A 25073-nucleotide genomic window follows, 5' to 3' on the forward strand; every position below is an offset into this window, starting at 1 on the left:
CAGTCGTTGTCTTGAGAAGACACAACGATTGAATCTGGGACTTCTCTAATAAGAAAACCCAGAAGAAATAAGATGTTCGCCAAATACCAACGTCCATCATCCATCTTTTGAATTGCAGAAAGACTATTCTAAAAAACTCTGTAAAACCCGGCTGGGTGGAACCTGATCTAAACTACATTTTATGATTGGATAAATTAGATATTTTACCAATGTAAAGTATTTAATATTAACCAATCATGATCCATCTAACTAACAATCCACTTATTTGTAAGTGCTGAAATTACTTGTAATTTCAGCACCAGAGAGATTTGAATTTAACTTAGAAATTAGTTGAACTCTCCCGAGTACTTCAGCAGCCGCAATAAACCAGTATACCCTAGATCTATTGAGCCTAGCAGAGACTAGTTAAACAACCTGAGACTAGACAGCATAAGAGTAAGATTAGGATCGGTATTAGACTAAGAAGTTGCACGAACCTATCCGGCCGAAAATAAGATAGCGTGACGAGCAGACGGTGTACCCTATCCGAAATTACTCTATGAGTTATACCCATCGGTCCTAACTCAATACGATTAATAGCAGCCTTGAAAAGCGACAAAAGCACACGCTGTATTACCAATTGGTTTTCTGTTTCGATGCAAAAAAAAAACGTTTTGCGGTTGTTATTCAAAGTATTAGTATCTGTTGAAACTGTTTTTTACTCTCTCCTCTGGACTAATTTTTTTTCCAGAAGTTTTCATTTACAAATTCTAATAATTCGAAAATACAGCCATTTTTCCAATCAAGATTTAAACCGCCAAATCAACATGATCAATCAATTCAAAAAAGATTCGTAATGAGATGCTTGAATGTTGCCTTGAAGGGAACGAAAACTCAGAACCATATCACAGGAGACAAAATAGTCTGACATGCACATGGAGCTGTTGAAGCAATTCATGTGAAAGCTTCAAAAAAAACTCCATTAGCTTTTTCTACCCAAAACTTTTAGTCCACAAACTGCCTTCAGTTTTTTGTGAATATAAAAAAAAATTAAGAAAGTGCTCAATAGTACTATTATTAGTGACTGATTTTCCAATTTTGCCTAAACAATCAGGGCATAGTCAGGAGCACAGTTCGTCGCAACTTTTGCCTCAATTTAAAAACACGGACCCAAAATCATTGGTTCCGCTGCTGCCATATGTCTGATGTCGAAATAAGCATAGCTGATTTATGCAGGGAAAAAATTGAAAAAAAAACCGCGACGAGTACTATTTTCATGATAACATAAACTATTTTGTATCAACGCCGCAGAAGAGAACAATTCATTTTCCGAGATAGTTTGGATTTTATTAATTAAATCGATCATTAAAAAACGAGAAACAACAAACCTACAGTTTAGAAAATTTTGCGCTGATTAAAGTCACATTAAAATCATTTATTGAATAACTAAGTTTGTTTCTTACAACATTTCTGAAAATAATATTGAACGCTTTTTTCCCAGAAATAATTTCGACCGTGGAAAAAAAGATCAGAAAAAAAACTTATACTGCGCCTCTATAACGTGTACGGAATTTGCATAATGTAAGCTATCGAAAAGTTTTTTGACCGAGTTGACTTTGTGTTTTGACTTTGGGTTTGACTATAGGAACGTTTTTACCTAGATTTTTTAAATAAGTATATTGTACACTTTTTATCGAAGCAAAATTTGTAGGATTGACCTTAAATTTTGTTTTTATAGTCTTATCTTTCAAATTCAATTGGTGATCTAGACTTTTTAATGACTGATTATGAAAGTTTTGTATTTAACAAACTACCGATCGCAATTTTCATGAAAATTTTTTTGAAAAACTGTCGGTATAAAATCTGTTACAAGCTGCTAAGAACTTGATTTGTTTTGCCGTAGGCTGTTAATTATTATTGCTTTTTTTTAAATCAATTGACGCACAAGTTCTTTCTCAAATAAAGATTTTTTTCTCATGTTATCTAAATATAGGCAAATTAAGGGGAAAACATCGCAAACACAAAGACAAATTAAGCTAGGTGTAAATGGCATGATTAGAGCATATAATTAAATGATTGCTCTATCTTCTGGCATTGAACATTGAATTTAAAGTTGCATGATTAAAGGTTTTTTCAGCGACAATTGCAGTGTCAAAACACTGGTTGGAAGCATGAAAAACAAATCAGGGTCCAACATAGGTGGTTCAAAAGGACGTATAAATTGAACAGTAACAGAATGAAAGCAGTGAGTTAGGACTGGAGTGTATAACTCATAGAGTAATTTCGGATAGGGTACACCGTCTGCTCGTCACGCTATCTTATTTTCGGCCGGATAGATTCGTGCAACTTCTTAGTCTAATACCGATCCTAATCTTACTCTTATACTATCTAGTCTCAGGTTGTTTAACTAGTCTCTGCTAGGCTCAATAGATCTAGGGTATACTGGTTTATTGCGGCTGCTGAAGTGCTTGGGAGAGTCCAACTAATTTCTAAGTTAAATTCAAACCTCTCTGGTGCTGAAATTACAAGTAACTTCAGCACTTACAAATAAGTGGGTTGTTAGTTAGATGGATCATGATTGGTTAATATTAAATACTTTACATTGGTAAAACATTTAATTTATCCAATCATAAAATATAGTTTAGATCAGGTTCCACCCATCCGGGTTTTACAGAGTTTTTTAGAACAGTTCTTCTGTAATTCAAGGGTGGATGATGGACGTTGGTATTTGGCGAACATCATAATTTTCTTCCGCTTCTTCTTGTGACAACGACTGAGTCTCTGCGACAAAATCAATTCTGATTTCAGAATGGTTGGCTATGTCAGGTTTTTCTGTTCTTCGTGGAGAACTTCTTTTGTGTCTGATCTAGCTTGGGAATGGCGTGGAGATTGTGCGTGGAGGGGATGCCTGGTTACTCGGATCTGTACGTACACTTGGGTCATCGAGGTGGTCATTGGTCTGGTTCAATGAAGTCCTTTTCTGCGAGGTCAAGTCGTACTCTAAATCCTTTGAGTTGTGATTGTGAGCGGCATATCGATTGTAGTTGGTCATTCTCTCTCGAGTGTAGTGGGGTCGTCTTGTCTTTTGATGTTCGTCCTTGGTGTTGTATTCTGATCTTATATATTGCATCATGTGATTTTACATTTTATAAAACTTTTATTAGTTTAATATTTTTTAATAATGATTTTAGTTAGTTGTTTTCACAAAAGCTTTTTGTTTTAGTTCGGTTATTTTGAAGAGTTACTCACCCTTGAGTAGCTCTTATTAAAAATAAAGGTGTGGTCACAAAGCGTGGATGTAGCGCGGTGGGTTAGGCCGGCTATAGAGCATGCTCAGGACGTCCTTCCTGGTGGGTTAGGCCAGGTGTGGGAGTATGATTTCATGCGGTTTTTGTGAGGGGTCCTGTTATGTGACAACGTTTTATGTTGGGTTTGTTGTGGTCTTACTTATGTCTTGTTGGTTGTGTACTTTTTCCAAAAAGCTAATTGTTTGTGGTATGGGTTTGTCTTTCGACTTTTTTGTGTTTTATTATTTCTTTCTAAGACTTTGTAATAGTCTTCAAAAGAATAAATTATCCAGTTTTAAACTGGGTTAATCCGGTTTGGGTACCGTTGGTTTCCTTTTCTTAGTCATGCTGTTATTCTATGATTTGTGGTATTTAGTAAGCTGCGTTGGTTAGTTTTGTTTAGTATATGATTCCTTTCCAACCGGGTTAAAGGAAAGTTTTAAACATGTTATTATATGTTAGAGTTGTTGAGTGTGAAAACTTGAAACTGAAATTCATTATTTTAAACAATTCTTCGTGGGCGAGCTTGTGCGAGTGTGGATAGAATTTCTGTGCGAATGAATGAAAATATCAAAAGGTTAGTACTGCAATTGCATTTTATTAATTTACTGCATAGAATTTGGAAATTTACTGCTAGTTATGGGGGAATTTTAAGATACAAATTTTCATTATATGTAGATTTACTGCTTTTGGGGGAAAATTTTATAAATTAATTTACTGCATTGGTATTATATTTATTTAATTGTTGGTGCAAAAGTTTAATAGGGTCTTAAACAGTTTTGAAGAAGTTTGCTATTTTTTCTATTTTTCTTTTGTGAATTTTTCAGATGATCTAGGATGAAGGCTAAAAATTTAAAGAAAACATGAATAAAGAATGGTGAGTTTTTCAATATTTTAATTAGTTAGTAATATTCATTTAATTCATACTTACCTGTTAGTCGTCGGGGAAAAAACCGTGGGGGAAGATGTCGTGAATTAGTTCTGAAGTTGTTAGTAGTTTAGCTAGAATGCGGATGATATTTTTAGTCTGAAGCAGTGGCCAAAGCAATTGAAGTGCCTTAATAGTGGTTAGTTCTTCAGTGCCTACTGCAAACTCATAAGGTGTGTTTTGGATTAAGTTATATAATTTGTGGTTAAATTTAGTGTTGTGGATGAATTCTAAAATTGGGATTTCTATAGGCTGTACAAACTCGTGCGGGATAAGGAAGGGTCGGGATTCTTCGGCGTTGAAGGTCTTGGTGATGGGGCAGAAAATGTACATTTGGGTTATGGGGTCATAATTACGAAGAATACCATGAAGGTTAGTGTCTTTAATACAATATGTGAAATTTAGGAAATATGGTGAAGTGTATTTTGAATTGATGAATTGAAAACGATGGTGTGGTTGTCTAGAGGGTGTGTGGAGGTCAAAGTGATTTTGGATGAAACGATAGTAACTGTATGTATGTGTTTGTTTAGTGCGCAACATAATATCGTGTGAGCAGTGTAAATCTCTTTCGTGTGGTGCAAGGAAATGAAAGGTTAGTGAAAAGATTTGGAAGCGTTCTTTAAAACTTTCGTATGCTTGTGTGTTTGTTAGTGCTTCTGAAATAATGTGATCAAACTTTCGGTCGAAGATGTTCAGTGTAAATACATATGGTGTCTTGATGAAAAATTTCTCGGTGATTTGTGGATTAGCGAAGCGATCGTCGTCTAAGAATTGATCTTGGTTAGCTCTAATGATGTTGTGATCGTAGTATTCTAGTGTATATTCATTAGCTCTAGGTGCAGTGTGTATTTTTAGTGATTTTTTATATCCAACGTAAGTAAACTGTCTAGCGGTTAGTGGTGTAGTTAGTCGATATAGCATGTCTTTGTTTCGTTCTATATCGATGGAAGTGCTGGATAAAGGTAAACAAAGAGGGTTAGTGAAATGATAGTATGAGGTCCAAGAGAGAGTGGGCATTAAAACGTATTCATCTACAAAGTTACGTGTTTCGTTAGCGTCGTGAGGGGTGTTTAAGGTGTATTGTGGGAATGAGGGTAAAGTGATAGCTAAAAATTCTTTTGTGTTAGTATGCTGGGGGTGGTTGATGTATTCGCGGGCTGTTCCTGGTTTTGCTGGGAAAGGATGGTTGGGGAATTTTCTTTTAAAAGTGCGGTAAGCTCTATTAGTGTTTAGTGAAGATATAGTGGATGTGGATGATGGTGTTAATGATTCAGTATAATTTGTAGAGGGTGTAGGGGGATTGGATGGATCTGTAGTGGAGGAGATTTGGTTTATGGTCGGGGTGTTAAGGTGGTAGGATTGTTGTTGGAGGGTAATAAAATTATCTAGCTCTGGGGAGATTCGGGGGGTGTCTGGAGAATGAGATGATTGGTCAGAATGGTATGAGGAGTAGGTTGGGGTAACTTGGGAAGCATAAGAGGGTGTGGGAGTGATTGGGTCAGGGTTATTTGACAATATGGGTTGAAAAGGAGGTTGAGAAAAATTAGAAGGGTTATGAAAATTATTGGATGGGGACGGTTCTGAGTCGGCAAATTCATCGGGGGTTTCAATATTCGGGTTATTTAGCTGTGAGATGGAGTATAAAACTGAAATATGTGAGTTAGTGTCGGAATTCATGCCTGATGTTACATTGCTAGATGGAAAATCGGGTGGCGGAAAAGCAAAAAGTGGTATGATTGGGATTGAAGAGGTAAGATTGGTTGGATGGGAATTTGATCGGTGTAGTGATCCAAGTTGGCGGCTCATCGTGGGCTAAAAAAAATGATTATTTTGAGATTGAAAAGCGGTGGTATGGGGCTGTTCAATAATTTGTTCATAAGTATTATCATCTTGTGATTGATGTGTCATTATATGTTGGACGGGACTTTGTGATGTATTGAGTCGAAAATTTGGATTATGTGTGATTGCTAGATTTCGAAAATTTCGTGGGACTAGGGATAGTGGATGGTTATTTGGTAGGGGTGGTAATTGTGGTGCCGTTGGCTGTGTGTCGACATTGTTATGTTCTTCGTCGTATGTATTTTGTCGTGTTGTTATTTTTGTGTTATATTCTTTTATTTGTGCGTCTAAAAGAATTTTGTTTATAGATGTGGAAAAGATTCCAAAAAATCCTGCAAAGAGTATGCGTGCTACGCTTGCTTGTCTGTTTACTTGTGTGTGTATAGCACATGTATTGTAGATTCCTTTTAAGAGTGAGAAAAGAAATCCAATAAAGTTAAACATTGCGTATAAAATAGTCAAGTTTTCTAAGATGTAGTAGGGCCATCCTAGAAAATCAAGGATTTCATTCTTGAGTGTAACAAAGCTAAAAATATTGATTGGTGATATATCTTGGGGACGGTATTTTTCGCCGTTTAGATATATATAATCTTTAATGTCTTTAAAATATCCGCTATAGTCTTGTGTGTAGATATCGGCAAATCCTGCGGTTTCTGCAAGTTTGCGTAGATTTTGGTCTATTGATTGTCTTTGTATAGTATCCATTTGTGTTAATAATTCTTGGAATTGTTGTGTTCTAATGTGATGTTGAATATCTGATTTTGAATAGATTCCTATTGATTGTAAGTCTATATTTGGGTTTCGAGCGATAGCGCGAATGCTTTCTGGTGAAAATTTTTTGAGTGATTGCATTAATGTGGGATATGGAGTGAGAAGATAATATTTATTTTCATCAGGGTTTAGTTGTACTACATTGTGGCTATTTTCTGATCCACATGGGACTGCGGTATCCCAGAAATAGGTTCTTCGTGAAAGTGTATCCACGAAATGTACTTTATTCTTATAAAAGATAGGGATTCTTTTATAACATCGTTTATCTTCAAAAACGTATAGTGGTGATACTTTTTTAGTACAAGTATAAAACCATAAGATGTTTCCTTCATAGTCTAAAAAATTTGATCTATTTCCTGATAATAAGTATCCTGCGTAGGGTATTTTTAATACTGCTAGTGCAAGTGATTGTAATATTTGTGTTCGTTCTAATTCGCATAGTTGGTGTAGTGTTTCTAATTCGGAGAGTGACATTTCTTGAAAAATGCGGCTAATTGTATAGTCTAGTTTCATATCCAAATGAATATCATAGTGGATATTACCGAAATATGTAGTATTCATTAGTGATAATTCTTGTAAGCGTGTGCTTCTGGTGTCATAAGGTTTTAGATGTCCACCAGGTTGTCCGTTGCTTTTTTGAAAATTAACCGGTATATAGGATGTTCCTTCGTTTGGAGGATGACCTGTGGCATATGGGTCGATTTTTACTTTTCCAGTGGTCATGTCGAATCCTTTTTCGTATTCAACTAATATTTCAGAGTATTGTGTTCTGTGAAGTGGATTCCTGTATTTACATGCAAGTTCTGTTTCTTGATATATTTGAAAACGTGTCAATTTATTTTCTATATTGTCAATGTTTCTAAAATTAGAACTTAGTTTTTGTGATGGATGGACTTTTTCATAAGGAATTGATTGTATGAAATATTTTTCGTGAAATTTTATCATACGAGCGTGTATTTTTGCTACTTGAAATGTTGTACATGTATCTTCGGGGAACCAAACAATTGTTGCTTGTGTTCTCGTTGTAGGGTCGCAATATCCTTGATCATTTTTACAAGGTAGTCGGATTCCTTGATAGATCATTGTATTATCAGATAAATCTCGTGTGAGTTGTATTTTTTCGAGTTGTATTTTCCAATCGAAAAACATTATTTCTTGGTATCCTTTATTTTTCGTGTCTGCTTTGCAGTTTGATGGGTTATTTATACCAATGTGTGGTATCCAATGTTTGTCATGTAGGTCATAGGTTAATCGTCCGTGTGCGCCGTTATACGGGTATTTTTCGTCTAGTTTTATATGTCCTTGGTGTCTTTCAAGTTGTGATTGGTGTACAGAGTCTGAAAAAACTTGAAAATTAACTAATTTTCTTTGGGAATTTTTGTTTTGTGTGATGTTTAGTCTAAGTAATTCATTTTTACAATCGTCGGGATTGAGATGTAAAAGACGTTCTATATTACTTTGGTAGAATGATTCATGGTCAAGTCGGTTTTTGTTTCCGTTCGAGACTTGTGAACAATGTACTTTCTTTTCGGAAAATGTTGCTGTAAATTTATAACCTGTAACTGTTGTTGCTCGGGCTTTTGAATAGAGTGTTGCTATTATATCTGTGGTTTCTATAGCTTGTGGTTCTGTTTCACATTGTGATACTTGATTTATTGCATATTTATGTAGTGTTTTTTGTTCATTTTCTTCGCAATCGTAATGTGTTACTAATAAATCTTGTGGTCCTGTACGAGGGGAAGGGTTTATGTTTTGATTTGAGATTACTAGAAAAAGGAGTTGGAGAAAAATTAATAATTTTAGAATATACATGTGTATGATAATCCTGAGTATGGGTTGTAAAATGTAATGTAACCAATTGTGTTTTTGGTATATCTGTCGTATTTATATATTACTTCAGTAGTTATAAACGGTGGTGGTAGTGATTGAGCTGTTATGTTTGGTGGATTTAATGGGTAGGGATGTTGAGTAATGTTGTTTAATTTAACTGTGATTTCAAATTTTAATTGTAAACTGTTTTGTTGGAGTATTTGAATATTGTGATCACGGATATCGTTGTGAATATCTTGGCGATATTGTAATCTATTAAGTGCCCAGTTATGAAGGCGGTTACTTTCTTGATGTTGTCCAAATAATGGTGGAGGTGCTGTGAATGTATTCCAATCTAATCTTAAAGGAATATTTATTGATGATTGTTCTCGATATCTGGCGTCGAGATTATTTGGGAAATTTAAGTTAAAGGGTAGTGGTGAAAACTGGCTTATTGATGGTGTTGATGGTAGTGATAATGTTTCTGGTAGTGATGAAGATGTTGTATCTGTAGAAATGTCTATGGGGTCATTGACTAAATTTGGTTCACCTTGTGTGAATGAATGTGTAGTCCAATATGGTAGTCGTGATGCCTGGTTTGGGGGGTTAAAGGGATTTTCACGTATTTGTTCAGATGTTGGTGTTGAACCTAAGTAATCTGAGGGTAGACTTGAAGTGCTTCGTTGTGAAAAAAGTGTAGGAGTTTCTGGTGTGATACCAGTGGTGTTTTCTGGAGTGGTTTGTGATGGGGATTGAGGTATATCAAAATGAACTCGGGGAGTTTGAAAATTTCTGTTTCGTCGAGGATGTATAATTTGTCTATTTATTTCTGTTGTGTTTTGGTTTTGACTAAGGTTTCGTATTCTACTTAGTTCTTGTGGTAGTGTTGGGTAAAGATTATATGTTGGTTCACTTAGGGATGCTTGTCGTTGAACTGGTTCTAGTGGTTCAGATAAACGAGCGTGCCGTTCTTCAAAAGTGTATGGATTGTCTTGAAAAGAAATTCGTGTAGATGTTTGAGGATTTTGAGTAGTTGAAGGTGGTGTTGGGTTATCTTGGGATGATGTCGGTGAAGACTGATTCTGTGACTGTTGGGTAGCAATTTTTGATGGATTTTTGAATTGTTACTTTAGTGGGAAGGTTTATGTTTATTATAATATTCTTCCAAAAAAATAATTAGAAAAATTGTTGCTAAGGCAAATGTGATGATTGCTTTCTTTATACATTTACATATTGTCAAAATGAGGGATGATAGAAATGTTATGAAAATTACAAACAATAAAAAAATATCAGTTCTACTGAAAATTGTTCGTATCATTTAGACAAGTTGTTAAAATCGTACCTGTGGATATATTCAAGGGTTTTGGAAAGTTGGAGGAATAGTTCGAGTATTGTGTAGAAAATTAAAAAAATGTTACAAAAAATGATTAAGATTATTAGAAAAGATTCGAGTATATCAAGAAGAAATATTATAAAAGCTTCAAGTATTGAAAAAAAATGTTTAAAATTTATAAGTATTTGAGCGACTGTTTGAGAGAAGAGCATTTAAGAAATGATCTCTTGGTCGAATATTTTTTGCTGTTTGAGGCGATTTTCTAGTGTGGTCGAATTATTTATTAGTTTTTTGACAAGTGGGTTGAGTTTTGTAAAAAATTGTTGGGGGCAATTTTCATGGTGACTGGGAGGTCGTCTTTTTCTTTATTTTTGTTTGTCAAATGATCCGGGGTATGGTGAGATTTTTATACTTTAGGCTAATTAAAATCTTCATTTTGTTACTTTAGGCTAAGTTATCAAATTTGTTTTGGGGGTATTCGTGGTCTGAGTTGGGGAAATATTGTTGATCTTTGGGTTATTAGATAAGGGAGGGGTACGGTATTATGGTGATATTTATTTTAGCTGTCAAGTTGGAGTGGTTTGCTTATTTTTGACCTGGAGGTTGTAAAGTTATAGTTAGAGATGTGCCTGGAGTTCTAGATTATTCGTCTAATTGATCTTAGTTGGAGTTAGAGAAAGTGGCGGATTGGATGAATCCTATTGGTCTATTTTGAACTAGAATTATTGCGTATTTGTGAGCATGTTATTTTGAAAAATGGAAATGAAAAATGTTACGGAGGTTTCAAGATTGTAAAGTATAAAATCTTAAAATTACTTTTTAAATTCTACTTTCTTTAATATTTTAGATTGGGGGATGAACATTTTGTAGTTTTTTCGTGGTTGATTTCGGAGTCTTGTTGTTTTTCTATGTTCTAATTGTCTATTTCTTCTTGGGGTATTATTTGTTCTGTCATTTTTCTATTTTTTCTTTGCTTTTGGGATTCTTTATGGTCTAGATTTTTTGTAGTGTTTTTGGTAGCGGTTGGTTTTGTGTTTTGATTTTCGGTGGGGTTATCGTTTTGTTCTGTATTTTTCAGATGTGGTTCGTTTTGAACTATTTTTAATCCTGTGAAGGAATATAATTGGGTTAATTCGCGGAGTGCGTATTCTTTTGGGTAGTAAGGTAATAGGTTGTTTCGGTGCTGAACGATTTCTTTTTTATTGGAGTCGGTAATTTTATATGTGACATCAGTGGGTCTTGCAATTATTTGGTAGGGTCCTTTTCGGAGGGGTTGTAATTTTTTAGAAATTCCTTTTTGAGTATTAAAATTAGGTATTAAAACAAATGTTCCAATTTTTAAATCGGAAGCTGGTGTAAAACGTGAATTGATTTGTTCATTTATGTTTTGTCTTTGTAATAACTTTTTCGTTATTTTCTGGTAAATTTCATTGTGTTTCTTATCTCTATTTAAAATCCATTCGGTGTGTGTACCGGAGGCTAATTTAAGAATTTGTGGGTGATGAAAATGATCTTCATCGTGTGTATGTAAAGGTAGGTTATAACAAATTGAGTCTTTAGTTGGTTGACAATAACCTTGTGCGTTTTTATGGGAATTTGCTGTAAACATTATTGGTTTGCGTGGCTTTTGATTGAAAACCATTTCATATGGTGACATTCCTAAAGTTGTCGTAATTTGTGAATTATATGCTAAGGGAAATAATTTTACATCTGCTGACCATTCGGTATATTTTGTATCATTTCCGTTGATGATACATCTGAGATATTCTTGTAATGAACGGTTCATACCTTCGACTAAGCCGTTTGTCCAAGGTGCATGAGATGTACGTGGTTTGTGTTTAATGTTGTATAAATGACATAGTGTTATTATTTCATTATTTATGAATTCTGTACCATTGTCTGTGACTAAAATTTCTGGTAGTCCAAATTTTGCTATCCAGTGATCATAAAGTGTTGTGTAAGCGTAATAGGCGTTACAATGTGGTACTGGGTTAAGTGCTACATAGTGTGTGAATGCGTCAACAATTACCATAATGTAGGAGTTTCCTTCTGATGAGGGTGAAATTGGGCCTTTAGTATCAAATGAGATACGGTGATTAAAGTACAAACTTTGTCCTTTAAAATCTTGTTTTTGTGCTATTTGTTTTTGATTTGGGTAAGGTTTATTTAGTTGACATACTATACAATCATTGCATAGTACTTTTATCCAAATTGGTGCATTTGGGAAGTAAAAATTTTGTATAAAATTTGAATATGTTTTCTCTGATCCAGAGTGTCCTTTAATATTTTGTGTATGTGAAATATTAAAAGCTATAAGAATCATACTTAAAGGGAGACATGGAACTGTAGATTCATTTAGGTTATACTCTAAAAGGTCTGTATTTTCGTTAATTGTTGTGTTGTTAAATTTGCGAAAGTATCGGAGGAGTGTTTTGTTTCCTAGAATGGTGGGATCTGCCTTGACAGGTTTAGTTTTATATTTGTGCCATGATTTCAGTTGTCTAATTATCGGGTCAAGATTTTGATATTGTTTTAGTGTTGAAGTTGTAATCGTTTCTGTTGGAGGGAGAAAAATGTTTTCAATTTCGAATTTAGATAAGGGTATTGTATCTAATGGGTCATGAAGATCAAAAACTTGATTTATTGTGTATTTCGAATCGGTTGTTGGTGGTCCTGATAAATTTATTTTATCAGTTAAATTTTCTTTTTCTATTAGTGGAAAATGGTCTTTTTTAGTTTGGTGTTGTTTTGTTCGTTTTTGTTGGGTGTTATTTTTTATCCATTGGGAATATGGAATTGGTTTAAAAGTTGATGTTCCAAGTAGGTCAACTTCATAATGATTATTTTGACAATCTAAATAAAGTGGGAAATGTTGTAAATTATTTATTTGTGATTGTTCAATATCAGTTTTAACTGCATATTTGCATTCTAATCGAGGTGATGTTTCGTTTTCTGCAAGGTAGAATTTTATATTTTTGGGTATTTCAACTGTTGTTTTTCGTGTAAGTAATTCAGGTGGTGTATTTCGACTTAAGGTGTCTGGTAATGCAAGATTTTTTCCTGCAGTCCAAACTATATGTAAGTTTGGAAATTTCATTAGAATTAATTGAAATCTGTAAACTCGGTGGTTTGGGTTAGATTTCTGTGTGAAAAGAAAAATGATTGGTTTGTGATCTGTGAAAAGAACTGTAGGATGTTTTGATCCAAGTATCAGAAATTCATATTCTGTAAGTGTATAGATTATGGCTGTACATTCTCTCATTAGGGTTGAGAGTCTTAGCTCTGCTTGAGTGAATAATCGAGAGTTTGCTGATATAAGGTTCATTTTGTTTGTACCATTATGTGATTGTAATAATGCTGCGCCGATGCCAAAGTTCGAAGCATCGCACATTGCATAAAATGGTTGATCAGGGTCTGGAATTGTGTTTGAAATTTGTTCAGTTAAAAGTTTCTTTATTTCTTCGAATCGTGCTTGATGTTCTGTATTCCATTCAAAGTTATTTTGTTGTCTAAGGATGTTATAAAATGGTCGTAGATACAATTGCATTTTATAAACATATTTACTTAAAAAGTTTAACATTCCAAGAAATTCTTGGATTTTCTTTTTATTTGTTGGTGGTTGAAGTTTTTGAATAGCGTCAATGCGTGATTTCAGTGGAGTGATTGTTTTTCTTTCGATGTTATGTCCTAAGAATTTAACTCTTGTCAAAAAGAAGTGTGATTTATCGGGGGCGGCCTTCAGATTTTCGTTCTGAAGTATTTGGTGATATTTTTCTAAAACTTTGAACATTTCGTCTTTTGTTTGTGATTGCATAAAAACATCGTCTAGATAGGTGATTGCGTTTTTCTTGAGTATTAGTGGTCTAAAAATTTTGCTCATAAAAGCTGAAAATGCTGCTGGTCCTATGGATATTCCATAGAATAAGCGGTTAAATTCATATTGTTGGTTTCCGATAACAAATTGTGTTAAACGTCGTGATTGTTCATCTAGTGGCATTTGATTGTATGCACTATTCATATCGGCGGTTGTAAAGTATTTGCCGTTTATTTTTGTCAAAATAACTTGTATTGGTTCAATGGGCCAATTACATTTTGATTCATCTATGAGTGAATTGAGGTATCTAGCATCGAGAACGATTTTTAATGATTCTCCTTTAGCTAGAATGATAACGGGGTTGATGAATGTGTTGCCTTTTGGTTGTTCTTCTTTATTAACTGGTGATATAATGTTGTATTGTTCTAAAATATCGAGTAATCTGTTTACTTTATCATGTAAGTGAATTGGTACTTTACTTGCTCTCTGTTTTTTGAAAACTGCGTCTGGTTTTAATGGGAGATGTAGTGATGAACTGATTTTGCCAACATCGAATTTTGATGTTGCATAGACTGATGAATATTTAATTAGCTGTTTGGCTAACTTTTCGAATTCGTCTTGTGTTATTTGTGAATGTTGGAAATTAAACATTGTTAAAAATTTCTGTTGGTCCTCTGAGTAGTTACTTATGTTGAATGTAGGTTTGAAATATGGAGTTTTTGTGAAATAATCCGTATTTCTGTTTTCGTTACTTATTATATTATTTATAGATAATTCTTCATTAAGAATTGTAGATTGGCAAATATCTAGTAATTGGAGTATATTATTTACGCGATAGGCTTTTTCGTGTATTGGTGATATTGTGGCGTTGGTTTCACAATATCCTAAAAGTCCTAAAGGTAATGTTACTTGGTAAGGTGTGTTGTTATAAACATGTAAGGAAATAATATCTGAATTCGAATTTTTCAAATATTTTATTGAAGAGATTGTGATTTTGAAAAATTTATGAATAGGTTTGAATTCAAAATCTGACATATAAAATTTTTGTTTGTTTTGTTCTTTATCATATTGGTGAACTTGTTTGATTGAAAAATTATATATGTTTCCTGATAGTGGTTTCAGGTGTTTTCTTTGTTGGTTAAATATCGGATAGAATTTTGAAAAGAATGGTGGTTGTTTATTTAATCTTTGAAAAAATGTTAAGGATGTTTCTTTTGTTTTTGTATATTTATCTTTGATTAATATTTTACTGTTTAGGATGTTAATTGTTGGTATATACTTCGAAATAAATGGTATTCCAATGATATTATATTTAATATCTGTGATATGGAATATTTGTTTAAATGGCTTGTTTAGAATTTTGCTTTGCTCCATTGTTCTGGTAGGGAGGAGAAATAATTGGATTTTTCCGTAGTTTATCAATGTTGATCCTTGTGCTGTTGCTAGCTTACTGGAGGTTTCAAGAGGTGTTAGCTTCGGATGTAAAGTTTTTATTTCATTCCATGTGGGAATGTTTATTATGTTTGATTCTGCTCCTGAATCAATTAAAAAATCTATTTCAAGGTCTGGTGGTTGAAATTCTTTGTTTCTTGGGCTTTCTAAGAGAAATGGTATTGTCCAGATTTTTTCTTTGGGTTGTTCTTTTTGTATATTTTGGTAGATGTGGTTTGTATTTAAGCATTTTGTTTTGGTATTTTTACTGGTTTGATCTGTAGTGTTAATCTCGTTTGTTTCTTGCGTTGTTGGTGTGGAATTTATGGGTGTAGTGTAATGATTTTGAAGAAATTCTGATTGATTTTCATATATGTGTGATGGAAAGGGTTGTTCATATATGACAGATTCATAGTCATTTTCGACTTTTATCATATTGATAGAAAGAGTGTTTTCTGTATCACTTTCTGAATCTGATGATGTACAGTTTATTTGATTGAGTTGTAACGTATCAGTAACTGTGTCATCAATACCTGGGGGGTCTGATGTTGTTTCTGGGTTAGCTTGTACTTGATTGATTTGTCTTTGATGTTTAGGTGTACTGCTTCTATGACGATTATTAGAGTTATTATAGTTATTATTATTCCTATGTGGTGATTGGGAATAATTTCTGTAACGATTATTATAACTTGGGTGTCGATTTTGTGAATTATTTCGCGATCTGTTTTGGTAATTATTGTTTGGTCTGTTATAGTTCGATCTATTATATGAGTTATTCCTTGATCGATTGTTCGGGTAATTCTGGTTTCGGTTGTTTGAATAACTTCTATTTCTATTATAGGAGTAGTTTCTATTCCTATTGTATGATGAATTTCGTGATTGGTTGTTTGGATAGTAGTTATTTCTTGATTGGGAATTAGATCTAGAAACAAATCGTTGTGTATTTGAATTTGATCTGGAGTAGTTATTTCTACTATTTGGTCTATTGTAGTGATTTTGTGATGAATTATACGTGTTTCTTCGTTCTGGTGATCTTCCTCTATAACTTGAGTTATATGGAGATTGATTTCTTGTATAGCTTGTATTGTTCGGGAGTGGTTTTCCTGAACTGTTGTTGCTGTGAACTGTTTTGTTCGGTAAATTTTGATCTTTTTTCATGTATTGATAGAATGATTTATTTGGTTCTTTGTATTTTTGAGGTTTATTTTGACTATCTTGCTGTTTTTGTCTACATTCGGAAATACTATGTCCGTATCGTCGGCAATAATTACACCATTTTTTGAAAGATGGTTTGCCTTTAAAGTTCGGGTTCTTTTCGTAAATATTAAGTATTTCAGTGATTTTTTCAACGAGGTTTGTCTCTGATTCCTGTATATTATTAATATTAGTGGGAGTCGTTTCAATTTTGTTAACGTATTGTAATTTCAGATTTTCCGTTTCTTCTAGTTTCATCGTGATTTCTGCTTGTTCTAGTTTGTCTACTAGTTTTCTAAAATCTAAATCGGGTTCTCGAATTGAAGAAGGATGGGAAGCTCTCTTTTTTATTGCTATTTTCCTTAATTGTGGTGTTAAGGTCATCATTAAGATTTCTGTCATCTTTGTATTTTTATAGTCATGTGTATTTAATGAATATGCTTTTCGAACTAGTGTTTCGATTCGTACTGCTATTTGCTTGATGGTTTCGTTTGGTAATCTGCGAATTTCATTACATAAAACTCTTTGTTGTTGTTTGTTTCTTTCGGAGTCAAACATTTTTGAAAATTCTTGTGTAAATCTTTTCCAGTTTGATTTTATTTCTAGAGGTAGTACTGAAAACCATTTTTGGGCTGCGCCATCTAAGGTTGTTTGTATCAACGCTGTGCGTCGATGTATCCAGTTTTGATGTAGTGGCGTATTAATTGGTTCAGGTCCTATATTTAAAATCAAATTTGCTGTTACTGCATTTAAATAATCTTCTACAGAGTATTCAGGGTCTGTTCCTGTGAAAACCATTAAAGGTTTGTTTGATGTTATTGATGATCCACCCATAAGGTATGGATTCATTGTCATTTGTAATGATTCTGCTGCATTTGGCATTTGAGAAAAATTTGAAAGTTGGTTTCTTGTTATTTCATGTTGTTGGAGATAATATGGGAGTGGTATTTCATTTTGCATTTGTGATGATTGATACGAGTGTGCAGTCATTGGATTTTGTTGTTGAATTGGTTGAAAAGATTGTGTATTAATTAGATTTTGTTGTTGAATTGGTTGTTGATGTTGTGCATCTATTGGCTGTGGAGAAAAATTTCTATGATTTGTACGTGTTTTCTGTATTCCTTGTCTACGATATTCTTGAGTATTTGGTGCAAATATATCTGGTTGTAAGAAATCATCATCTGAGGATAAATAATCCATTTGATAAGATGTTTGTTTTTTATTTTTATTTTGTTGAAAAAATGGGTAATTTTCACTGCGATCCTGTGGAGGATTTGGTTGAAAATTTTTGGAATTATATTGGGCCGTTGGGTTATCCCAGTTTCGAGGTTTGTATATTGATTAAAATTTCTTTGTGGTTGATAATTTGTTTTTGACGGATGTGTATAATTATAATTATGGTCTGCAAAGTTGTTTCTAGTGAGTGTTTTGCGTGTTTTTGATGGTATTGTCATGGGTCTATATGTTTGGTAATCCATATGTGAATATTTTGGAGCAACCGAAGGTTTAACGGTTGATTGTAAGGTTACCTGTGTTTGTGAAGGATTTGTATTTCTTGGTGTTGTTAAATTCGGGCGTATTGGTGAAATACTTTGTTGTGTAGTTGTTGTGTGTACAATTTCTTCATTTATGAAGTGTGATGGTGTCTGGATATCTTGTTGAGTAAGATTCCTAGTTCCATTGAGGTTTTCGTTGTGTATGACTGTAGAGTTTAAACTATTATTTTGTGTATCGGGTAAAAATGTATTATAGTTTAATGGTGTTGCATCAATTGTTAATGGTATTACTCTTACATAATCTCTTATGTAAGATATTGTACTTATTGCTTGACTTGAGATTGATTGTGGAAAGCTTATAAATGCGGGATGAGACCATTCGGGGTCCCAAACATAATCTGATTGTTCTGTGATAGCGGTATCATCGTTCGAGTTTTGGGGTCTAAAATTTTTTCTTGCTTGTGCAATTAAATCAATATTGTGTGTGAAATAATCTATTATGAACCATGCCAAAATTTTTTGTAAATCGTGTTTGGTATGTTGTGAAACATCGTCTTTCGTGAAATTTTCTTTAATGATGTTTAGATAACTAGAGAGTAGTGTGATTTCATGTCGTACTCTTAAATGTTTAGATGTTTCTGTCGGTGAGACATTTGTTATTGGGATTTCGTTTTCTAATATCGAAATATAACTATATATTATTGCGAAAACTTCATTGGTGAAAATGGAGTTTGCTCTTTGTGAGTTATGGTATTGGATGTTTTTTATATATTCTGAAAAAACTTTTGAAAATTCTAAATCAAGATCGTCTGTTTGAATAGTATATGTTCTATTATTATGGTTTGGGGAAGTGAATTCTATAGAGTAGATTCCATATTGTTGTGTTATGTTGCATATATCTTTTAAATAGTGATCTATGATTTGTCTTTTGATTTTTACATCGGGGAACTCTGTTTTACATGGACTGATTCCGGGTTCAAATAAATTTATGAGTAAATTTTGACAAAATATGTGTTGTCCTCTATCAGTATCTGCATCTACTATAAAAGGAAAGATTTCATCATCATCTGGAGTTTCTTCACCTGGGGTGTGTGTTGAGCTCATTTTTCCGTTCGATGACTGTTAATATGTAATTATTAATATGTCGAATTGGTTGATTCCAATTGTATAGATGTACTGGTTTGTGTTTGTACTGTTTTTTTATTCTTCTTTTTCCTCTTTGTGATGAATTTGAAGTTGTTTCTGAGTCAGAAAAATATAGTTGATCGTGAAGTGGGCAATTTTTATCTATTGATTCTTTTAGTTTGTAAAGTTCGTCTAAACTGTTAGTTTCTGATTCTGAAAATGCGTTTCGATTTTTTGAAAATCTTTTTCGTGTTATTTGTCTTTGTTTAGTTATGATTTTCCTCTTTAGTGTTTGTCGTTTTGTGCGAATGTATCCAACTGTTTGTGTATGGGGTGTGATTACAAGGTCGTATTTTTTGTTATCTATTTCACAATTGTGTAAAATGATTGTTTGTTTATTTCCTAGATTTTTAAATGACATAAGGTTTAGAATGACGGATGCAAAAAGTTGTTAAGTGAATTCTAATTACTTAAACTGTTAGTTCTTACGATTTTTTGGTTAGCTTAACCTGGGTCTATTTGTTCAGGGTTGGAGAGAAAAGTATATCGATTCCGAAGAATGATTTTTACTTTCTCGTGACTAGTATAAGCTAAGGTGTTAACTTACTTAATCTTACTTAGGGGTAGTGATTGTGTTCAAGGGTTGGAGAATAGTAAATCGATCCACAAGGTTCAGGTATAATTAGAACGCGAGTAGTTCGTTAGATACTATTTTAAACTTACTAAGTCTAAGATTTATCCTGGGTGTAGTAAGAGGGGGGGTCAAGTGAAGGATGAATAACCGAAATTCTTCACTGTTTATCCTAATTTGAATGATTAGTTTTGTTTAAAAAATTTCTATTAGTCTTGGGTCTTTAGAAAGGGTTGGGTAGTGAATCGACGTTTGAGGTCGTTAGACACTAATTAAGTGGGTGAGGGAGAACAAAGTTGTTCTGTTTGATCCAAGGATAAGCCTTGATGATCAAATTTAAAATTTAATTAAGTAGAAAATGATTTAAGATCCAAGGATAAGCCTTGATGATCTGGTTTTAAAATTAAGTGACTTTAAATTTTAATAAAGTTTTAAATTTGTGTAAAGGAAAGATTTAGTGTTTTGATGATATTAGTGAGTTGATGATTGCTATTATGTTTTAGGTGATGAAGCTGGAACAACAGGATGATTTATGATTACTAACCATTTATTGTCATGCTACTAATTTTTATTTTTATTTTCCAATAAATATTTTTCAAACATGTTTTGTATAATACTGCAGAGTTTTAGGAAAACGATCTTAGATCTTTTTATCAATCGTTATTGTATAATATTAATTTTGTTTAGCGCCTGAATTGATTTTGAAGAGTTACTTCAAGGTTTTATGTTTGCAAATGGAAATCTAAATTCATTGCAAGTAGTATTCGAAATACAAAAGTTTGTTCTGGCTTTTGCCGAACTATCATATAACTATACGGCAAGTTTCTACTTTGTCGTATGTCGTCTTTGGTTCGAGGTCTTCTTCCAATTCCGGGTAGTTCTATTATGGTTCGGAATATTGGCTCGGATCTATTGAGTCGGAGAGACATTTCAATTAAATTATTGTCGTATAACATTTTGTAAATGTTTTTGTCTAATTTCTAATCTAATTTTGGTTAATTCTAATCTAGTAAGGTCTTGTTCGAGACTTATGGTCGCACCAGATGAGTTAGGACTGGAGTGTATAACTCATAGAGTAATTTCGGATAGGGTACACCGTCTGCTCGTCACGCTATCTTATTTTCGGCCGGATAGATTCGTGCAACTTCTTAGTCTAATACCGATCCTAATCTTACTCTTATACTATCTAGTCTCAGGTTGTTTAACTAGTCTCTGCTAGGCTCAATAGATCTAGGGTATACTGGTTTATTGCGGCTGCTGAAGTGCTCGGGAGAGTCCAACTAATTTCTAAGTTAAATTCAAATCTCTCTGGTGCTGAAATTACAAGTAACTTCAGCACTTACAAATAAGTGGGTTGTTAGTTAGATGGATCATGATTGGTTAATATTAAATACTTTACATTGGTAAAACATTTAATTTATCCAATCATAAAATATAGTTTAGATCAGGTTCCAGCAGCCAGTTATCATAAAATTTTATTAAAAATAGCTTAAAAGCCAGTGTAGACAAAAAAAAACAAAAGATTGCTGATGATAATTTTTCAATTCAAAATTGCCTATGAAAATGAGCTGACTTCACTATTAGGATTGCATGTAAAAAATACTTTTTAAGATTTTAGACGAGTTGTAAGATAAACTGCATTTGGCAAAAAAAAACACCTAAAAACTCGATTTAGAGCATAGGCTTGTATTCATCATTGGTTTAAATTTCATTATAAATTTTGAGGACCTGGACAAGTTTATCGTCAACAATTAAGACTACGATAAAAAATTTGAGGTCGGCTTTGAAAGTTTGAATTTCATACTTTTCCCATGAGCTAAAAACTAAGAACTAAAATGTCTTTTTCATATTTAAGTAACATCATCATTTATAATTTTTGTTCTACTATAGTTAATATACCATTTGGGGTCTATAAAAAGCCAAAAATTGTTAAAATGGTTTTGAAAGGATTAGTCCTGAAAAAATTTCAAAATCATGAATTTAAGCTGCTTGCTTCTTCATAATCAAAAGGTGAGAAAAAGTTTCAGACGGATTTTCAGTGTATAGTGATTTCCAGAAATCTGAGAATTGGAATCCTTTCAGTCGTTTTAAAATTAGAGTAAGGTGGCGCGTACATATTTAAAAAAACTAAAACTTTCGTGCGCTTTAGAAAGGTTAAGAGAAACTTAGAAAATTAGACGAGAACAAATTAGACGATCCGAAAAAAAACTGAGTTTAGACAATAGCCTGCGTGCGTGCTAAATGCGTGAAAGTTGTTCACTGATTTAAATTAGTTTTTGGCTGAGCATTCGACTCTTTGTTCAAACTCAGATCGATAATTAAAAGCCAAAGTTGCATACTACACGATTATTTGAAAAAATTAATTCATTGATTTGATCCGTTTTGGGATAATAGACTCTTTTGATAGTTGTGTAGTTTCATTCTAACGAAAATTTTGTTGAAATTGCTGCTGAAATTTTTCTGTCCTCTTCTTTCAAATTGTCAGTCGTTTTGTCTAAATTCAGTTAATTTGCTATCTAAGTTATTTTAGGATAGTCTCGTTTGTTTGTCGTCTTATTTCCAAATACAACAATCGGGTCACAAAAACGCGTCGAAATTTGCCAGGTCGTGCCCGCACTGAAATATAAAAAAAACCAATTATATTGTATTTTTAGTGTCACCCTCTAAAAAATAACGATTAAAAATGAATTATCATGATACTTTTTTAAGCAATTAAATTCTATTATAATTGATTATAATCAATTATAATCTATTATTTTTAGCTTTTTTTCAAAAGAATTTATCAAAAGAAAAATAATCAATTTTAATCGATAATAATGGATTATAACCCAATTATTGAAAACTTTCGGTTTGCTGTTTTCATTTTTTCACAATAAGTATGTTATTATGATCCTCACTAAATCTCAACTCTTTCGTATTCTAAATCGCGTTTATGAAAATTTATTAGAAGTCATGTATTTATTTTAGTAATTAGCATCAATTAAAAACTAAAAGTTCTTCAAATTATGTTTTGAAAGTTTCTAAATCTCTTTTAAGCGAGTATAAAGTTTTTCGTATAAAGAGAAAAGTCGATCAGAAATTCTGACTCATCGAATTTTGTTTGAGTAATTGTCTGCAAAAACAGTTGAAATAAAAAAGACAAACCAAAAATTTTTGTGGATCTCTAAAACCTTTTACACAAATAAAAACAAGTCTGCTCGTATCAGGGCGAAGCACTGAATGTTCTCTATATCTTTTAAGCTCTAAAAACTCTAAAAAACTAAATGTAATAAGTAAAAGGAATAAAAAATACAAAATTTGAGGTTATTCGTAAAATTCGTCTCCTCATACGCCAAATAAAGTACAAAGTGATAAACTTCGCTCCTAATAACAAATCAATTATGGCAATTAAGTTTTTTTTCAACCAATTTAGAACGATTTCCTAGACGATTTAAGTATCCGCTTACGCGTTATTAGCGCAAAATATACCGCGCGCTAATTGTTCCAACTTGGTCAAAATTGCAATCTTTATCCATCGTAACTTTACGAAAAAAGATCATTGACGAAATTTTTTCGTCAAGTTTAAGCTCAGGAAAACAATACTTTTGAATAATATGAAATTCCGTAGAAAATGGCCGGTTAAAAAATCGAAAATTGTACAAAAAAAACTACCTCGAGCACAAATCTTCTGCTAGTTTCTTTATAAAACTCGGAACAAAAGCAAAAACTAGAAAACATAGGCGGAAAAAAATAAAATATCAAATACTTTTGATAAACTAATCCTAACTTCTAAACTAGCTCCTTTCGCATTCAAAATTGTCCTATTTTGTCCTAGATAACCAAATTGGACGTAAAGGTAAACAAACATATTGATGAAATTCTTGCCTTTGGAAAAACTCATTTAGCAAAAGGTTCTTGGGTAACTAAGAATCTTTCAAGAATAAATCTCTCCGTCCATAAAAAATTGCCCCCAACGCACCCTGGAATATATTAAAACAAAAAGCTTCAGGATGATAATAATTGACAAATGAAAAGTATTTCAAGCTTGTTGTGATTCTAAGAAAGATTTATGAAAGTTTTGCATTTTTTCATGCAATTTTTAAACAAAATGTATATTCATAAATTAACTAAACAAAATTGTTTTTGAGCACTCAAGATCGTTTCTTCTCTACAAAACTCATACCAGTAAAAATGAAAATTGAACAATGGTTACAAAATCAGCTGGAATGGAAATTTTAGTTTCATTTTTTTCACAAGAACGAAGCTCAAATACAATTTTCTGGCAATTAGTTACAGTCCTTCAATCAATGCCTCGTTTTTGATATTTTGACATACGAATAATAATGGAAGAAATTTTGTTGGATCAAAACAATGAAAAAAAAAAAAGCTACATCAAAAACATCATCGCCAAAGACAGAAGTTTTTTCTTAGATTCCGACTTTTCTTGTGTTTAGTTATAGAATGCAAAGTAGTGAGACAAAAAACTTGAAAATAACAAGGTTAAATGCCTTTGAAATATAAACACGCAGATTTTAGCCAAATCAGAGGTTTGTTTTTATAGGTCATTTATACTGGAAAAAAAACATTCCGTGTATAAACTTAAAATAGTTTTTTTTATCATAACTTTTACATTATTCGGGAATGGGTTTATTATTTGTCTGATAGGGATGAGTTTTATCTGAACTTTTCCTCCTCCGTCTTTTTAATCCTGGGTAGAGCATCTTCGGTGCACATTGAGTCGCAACGTTGTTCTTTGAGAAAAAAATGAACTTGATTTTTCCTTATACAGTGCAAAAGCTACAGTTTATAGGCTAGTTAGGTTCTTTGGTATGTCTGCGCAAATCTATCTAAATAACTTTTTGCGCGGACACACCCAAAAAGTTCAACTAGCCTGGAAACTGTTGTTTTTGCACTGTATAAGGAGAAAACCAAGTTCATTCTTTTCTCAAAGAACAGCGTTGCGACTCTAAACTCAATGTGCACCGGAAATGCTCGTCATTAAAATTTTTGTCTCTCCGAAAGTTTTGTTTGACTGGCCAAAGAACTGCTCGATCAGTATATTTTTTGATCTATTCAGGTTCTTCTGAAAAATGTTACCTTCCATGTGTTCAAAAATTAGCTGTGTGACTAAAATATTACGAAAAAAAAACTAACTAACTTGCTTTGGTTAAAACAAAATGTTTTCCCCTAACTGTTAATTCGAATTGACAAATACTGATTAATACAATTCGATCGTTATTAACCAAAGCATGCAAGGATATTTTGAGTTTTTTTTTTCATTTTTGTTCACAGATAAATATTTCAAACTCACAAGAACGAACAAAAAGGAAGAGTTTACCTTGTATTGAAAGGTCTTCGGGGTCAATCAGGTTTGCTTCTTCATAAGGTCTCCAGGGTAAAAAGCGCCTCACAACATACATGGCTGAAACAAAAACATGGCTGCACAAAAGCAAACAC

General features: G+C 33.0%; 1 long non-coding RNA gene across 1 annotated transcript in view; it reads right to left on the bottom strand.

Moving 5' to 3' along the window:
* LOC134853343 (uncharacterized) overlaps window positions 1-25073 on the bottom strand; it is an 89013-nt gene that overhangs the window by 21019 nt on the left and 42921 nt on the right. The window contains exon 2 of the long non-coding RNA XR_010164349.1: window positions 24955-25038. This is a non-coding gene — a long non-coding RNA (uncharacterized LOC134853343). The remainder of the gene's footprint in view (window positions 1-24954; window positions 25039-25073) is intronic.

Source organism: Symsagittifera roscoffensis, chromosome 8, assembly GCF_963678635.1.
Source record: "Symsagittifera roscoffensis chromosome 8, txSymRosc1.1, whole genome shotgun sequence".
Classification (NCBI taxonomy): domain Eukaryota; kingdom Metazoa; phylum Xenacoelomorpha; order Acoela; family Convolutidae; genus Symsagittifera; species Symsagittifera roscoffensis.